Raw genomic sequence first — 6,071 nt, forward strand, 5'->3', positions numbered from 1 at the left:
GCCAATTCACCTGACCCTGCACATCTTTGGACTGTGGGAGGAAACCGGAGCACCCGGAGGAAACCCACGCAGACACGGGGAGAACGTGCAAACTCCACACAGTCAGTCGCCTGAGGCGGGAATTGAACCCAGGTCTCTGGCGCTGTGAGGCAGCAGTGCTAACCACTGTGCCACCGTGCCGCCCAAACGACATTCTGTCGTTCAGGATTCCCTCCAACAACTTGCCCAACACAGACATCAGGCTCACTGGTCTATAGTTCCCTGGCTTGTCCTTACCACCCTTCTTCAACACTGGTACCACGTTAGCCTACCTCCAGTCTTCCAGCACCTCACCTGTGACTATCGATGATATAAATTTCTCAGTAAGTGGCCCAACAATCACTTCCCTAGCTTCCGACAGAGCTCTAAGGTACACCTGATCCGGTCCTGGAGATTTATCCACTTTTATGCGAAGACAGCCAGTACCTCCTCCTCTGTAATATGGACATTTTTCAAGATGTCACCATCTATTTCCTTACATTCTATATCTTCCATGTCCTTTTCCACAGTAAATACTAATGCAAAATGCTTGTTTAGTATCTACCCCATCTCCTGCAGCTCCACACAAAGGCCGCCTTGCTGACCTTGGAGGGGCACTATTCTTTCCATAGTTACCCCTTTGTCCTTAATGTATTTGTAAAATCCTTTTGGGTTCTTCTTAACTCTATTTGCCAAAGCTATCTCATGTCCCCTTTTTGCCGTCCTGATTTCTCTCTTAAGTGTACTCCTACTGCCTTTGTACACTTCTAAGGAATCACTCGATCTATCCTGTCCATACCTGACATATGCTTCCTTCTTTTTCTTAACCAAACCCTCAATTTCTTTAGTCATCCAGCATTCCCTATACCTACCAGCCTTTCCTTTCACCCTAACTGGAATATACTTTCTCCAGATTCTTGTTATCTCATTTCTGAAGACTTCCCATTTTCTAGCCATCCCTTTTGAAAGTTCTTGCCTAATACCATCAAAATTGGCCTTCCTCCAATTTAGAACTTCAACTTTTAGATCTGGTCTATCCTTTTCCATCACTATTTTAAAACTAATAGAATAATGTTCGCTGGCCCCAAAGCGCTTCCCCACTGATACCTCAGTCACCTGCCCTGCCTTATTTCCCAAGAGTAGGTTAGGTTTTGCACCATCTCTAGTAGGTACATCCACATATTGAATCAGAAAATTTTCTTGTATACACTTAACAAATTTCTCTCCATCTAAACCCTTAACACTATGGCACTCCCAGTCTTCATTGGACAAAGATCATATCATGTAAATGATAAATGGATCTACAGAAAACACTTCAGTCAAAGAAATCCTCTAGATCTGAGGTGGTCTGCAAAATATTTTGAGTATTTTTTTTCCCTTATTTGCCATGAATTTTCATTTTATTTTGCCATTCCCAAGGTATTCCTTTAGGATGGCTGTGTAATTCATACACACAACATATCAACTTCAACATGGGCAGGGAAATTGTAATGCTTGTAAACAAATAAGTATTTTATCTGAATTAATAATGCCAGTTACTAGAAGACTTGTGTATTGTGGTGTAGGCATGCAGGTGCCAGGACATTGAACAGAGCTTGGTCAGACCCTTCCAGTTTTATCTCCAGATATACTTCTCCTTTCCAATATATCTTCATCAGCTTGTTCAGAATGGATCGCTGGACCCAAAATGTTAGCTTCAATTTCTCGCAACAAATTCTCCCAAACCTGCTGCAATTTTTGAACAATTTCTGTTTTTGTTACAGATTTCCATCATTCACAGTTCTTCTGGTTTCTCAACTCATTATTTATACTGGACTCAGCAGGAGAGAGGAAAGGGACTAGATCAAAATAGAGTTAAAGGGGGAAATAAAGAACTTTATCCCACTCAGTGCCCACTTCTCTATAAAGACATTGAAACCATTGATGGACACTGCATATTGCCTCTCCAAGAACCCCTGGCTACGAACATAACTGCAGAAGTGGGCAGGCAGTCAGCAGCTAGGACCAGGTCTACTTTATTTTTTTTCTTCTACCCAGGACTGTTATCACTCGTAACTGAGCAGCTTTCCCACCTCCAAAATCACCATTTTTTTTGCCATTTTTAAACTTACTATAAACTACCAGTAAAAAGAATTGGCATGTAGCCAATTCAGTATTTACAAGCAAAGCTCATTATTGGCAATCCAAGCCATCAGAGGTAAGGGTAGTGGTGGGGATGGTAGGAAGAGTGGGAAGGGACTAGATCAAAATGGAGTTTGAATGGGAATTAAAGCACTGTGTACCCAGCAATGCCCACCATGCTCTCTAGAGGCATCAAGAGCATGAAAGGACGTGGCATGCTATCTCTGCAATGATACTCAGGCACAAACATAACTGCAGAATATGGGCAGACAGTCTGCCAACATGATCCCCTCCACAGCCCTTTGCCAGGACCTCTTTATAAGCAGCCTGCCAGGCCCAGGAACAGATTCACAAGGTGGTCCTCTGATCTGCCCACAGCTCACAGCCCCCCAAAGATCAGAAGTATAGGGATAAAGTTTTCAAACAAAAACAAAAACAATTACCATAATAACTGAAACAGGAGGGCAAATTCCCACAACCACTATAACCTTAGTCCACAGGCTTCAAAGCACCACAGATGGGTTGTGAGTCAATGAAGGGTGACACGGTGGCTCAGTGGTTAGCACCGCTGCCTCACAGCACCAGGGTCCCAGGTTCGACTCCGGTCTTGGGCGACTGTGTGGAGTTTGCACATTCTCCTCGTGTCTGCGTGGGTTTCCTCCAGGTGCTCCAGTTTGCTCCCACAGTTCAAAGATGTGCAGATTAGGTGAAGTGGCCACGCTAAATTGCCCATAGTGTTATGTGCTGTAGCCAGAGGGAAATGGGTCTGGGTAGGTTACTCTTCAGAGGGTCGGTGTGGACTGGTTGGGCCAAAGGGCCTGTTTCCACACTGTAGGGAATCTAAACTGTCACGATCTGTAGGTATAAGGAATTGCTGTCTGCAATAACTTCCAAACCACTCCCCCATGGAAGCTGGAAGGACTCCTGCATAGAGACGCCTCCCTGCCACCTAACGGCAAATAGAGGATCTGCTTTATCAGTTGATGAGTTCTGGGTCATTTTATATTACCAAGGGACTTCATACTCAACCAGCTCATTAGGGAGATTAATTAAATCCCCATAAACCTGGTCAGTTCACAACTGACGAAGCACATGGGGCAGCATGGTAGCTCAATGGTTAACACTGGGATGTGTGGAGTTTGCACATTCTCCCTGTGTCTGCGTGGGTTTCCTCTGGGTGCTCTGGTTTCCTCCCACAATCCAAAGATGTGTAGGTCAGGTGAATTGACCATGCTAAATTGCCCATAGAGTTAGGTGAATTAGTCAGAGGGAAATGGGTCTGGGTGGGTTACTCTTTGAAGATTGGTTGGGTCAAAGGGCCTGTTTCCACATTGTAGGGAATCTAATCTAATGTGAGGATGGCAAGGCAATAACCTTCGTTGTGCTGTGTGATGCTGCTCTCCCTTTATCAATAGTGCTGATTCATTCCTAATCTGCATAAACCATTATCACTCTTAGACAATTAATTGTCTTCTCTTATTCAGGCACTAGAAGCACCCAGTGAACCTATGCAAAGGCTTCAATGCTGGACACCCTTATCTTCATCTGCATCTTTAAGGAGGAAGCCACTGAACCCTTAAAATAAGCCTTTTATATGAAATTTCCACCAGCTCAGAGATTTGTATCTCATTGAGTTCTCAATCTCAATAACACTTGGGAGCATAATTTGATTTGAAATTCAAAGTTCAAGACCAGTATGTTGCGGTAAGGAGGAAGGGCAAAGATGGCAAGATGTGGGAGCCTTGGACGATGAGGGAGATTGTGAGTTTAGTCAAAAAGAAAAAGGAACTATATGCAAAGTTTAAAAAGCTAAAATGGGACAGGGCCCATGAGGAATATAAAGAAAGCAGGAAAGAACTCAAGCAGGAAATTAGGAAAGTAAAGAGGGGCCATGAAATGTCCTTGACAAGTCAGGTAAAAGAATCCCAAGGTATTTTAAAGATACATTAAAAGCAAGAGGAGTGGTTAGCACTGCTGCCTCACAGCGCCAGAGACCCAGGTTCAATTCCCGCCTCAGGCGACTGACTGTGTGGAGTTTGCGCATTCTCCCTGTGTCTGCGTGGGTTTCCTCCGGGTGCTCCGGTTTCCTCCCACAGTCCAAAGATGTGCAGGTCAGGTGAATTGGCCATGCTAAATTGTCCGTAGTGTTAGGTAAGGGGTAAATGTAGGGGTATGGGTGGTTTGCGCTTCGGTGGGTCGGTGTGGACTTGTTGGGCTGAAGGGCCTGTTTCCACACTGTAAAGCAATCTAATTTAATCTAATCTAAATCTAAATAACAAGGGCAGGGTTGGACCATTCAAGGCTCAGGAGGGAACTTGTGCTTGGAGGAAGAGGATATGGGTGAAATCTTAAATGAGTACATTGTGTTGGTAGTCACCAAGGAGAAGGACATGGAGGGCAGTGAGATTAGAATGGGACATGTTAATATGCTAGGGCATTTTGAGGTCAAGAAAGATGTGATGTTAGGTCTCTTGAAGAACATTAAGAGGCCTAATGGGATCTACTCCAGTTTATTGAGAGAGGTAACAGAGGAGATTGCTGGGGCCTTGACCAAAATCTTTGTATCCTTTCTAGCCACTGGAGAAGAGTCTGAGGACTGGCAAGTTCTAATGCAGTTCTTCTGTTCAACTTGGAAAAAAAGGATAATCCAGGAAATTGCAGATGGGTGAGTCTCATGTCAGTGATTGGGAAGCTATTGGAGAGGATTCTGAGGGATAGGATTTACATGCATGGCATAACATGGCATAATTAAGTATAGTCAGCATTGCTTTATGCAGGGCAGGTCATGTCATACTAACTTGATTAATTTTTTTTGGAGGTGATGAGGGTGATTGTTGAGGGTACAGCAGTGGATGTTGTTTACATAGATTTTAGTAAGGCTTTCAACAAAGTTCCTCATGATAGGATCATCGAGAAGATTAAGATGGATGAGATCCACTGTGACGTGGTCATTTGGATTCAGAATTGGCTTGCCCATAGAAGACAGAGGGTAGTGGTGGAAGGGTGTTTTTCTGGCTGGAAGTCTGTGACTAGTGGTGTTCCATAGGGATCCGCACTGGGATCTCTGCTGTTTGTTATTTATCTCAATGACTTGGATGAAAATGTAGATGGTTGTGTTAGTAAGTTTGCACACTACACAAATATTGGGGAGTTATGGATGATGTAGAAGATTGTCAAAAGATACAGAAGGATAAAGATCAGTTGCAGATATGGGTAGAGAAATGGCAGATGGAGTTTAATCCGGGCAAGTGTGAGGTGTTGCATCTTAAGTGATCAAATGTTAATGGAAAGTATACAGTTAATGGCGAGACTCTTTAACAGCATTAATGTATAGGGGGAATCTTGAAGTTCTAGTCCCTTGCTCTCTGAAAGTGGCCACACGGGTAGATAGGGTGGTAAAGAAGGCATATGCCATACTTCCCTTTATTCATTTGGACATTCAGTACAAGAGTCAGAAAGTGATGTCACTGCTTTATAAAATTTTAGTTAGGCCGCACTTGGAACATTGTATCTAATTCTGGTTATCACATTACAGGAAGGATGTGCAGGCTTTGAAGGGAATGCAGAAGAGGTTTACGGAGACACTTCCAGGATCTCCAAAGTGTCCCAGCCTCTCTACCTTTCCCCTGCCCAGAATCCCAAAGCCTGAACAGTTCAAGCTGAGAAGGGTGAGTCTGCCAATGAGTAGAGGACACTCAACAGGCCCAAAAGTACCAGGGGAAATTCATTCATGTCTTCCACGTGTTGTGAAGTTGAAGGCGTATACTGTACCTTTCAGAGAGAGTGAATGCTGTTTTGCTCTGAGAGCTAACAAGCATCTGTCATATGATTAGTTAGCAGTCTCAGAGGGTACTGGAAAATTGAAAATATGTAACATTTGGCCGTGAAATAGATACCTGAGTTGTTTTGACAACAATTCAAATGTAGCCAAT

The sequence above is a fragment of the Chiloscyllium plagiosum genome, chromosome 4 (assembly GCF_004010195.1).
Source record: "Chiloscyllium plagiosum isolate BGI_BamShark_2017 chromosome 4, ASM401019v2, whole genome shotgun sequence".
Lineage (NCBI taxonomy): Eukaryota > Metazoa > Chordata > Chondrichthyes > Orectolobiformes > Hemiscylliidae > Chiloscyllium > Chiloscyllium plagiosum.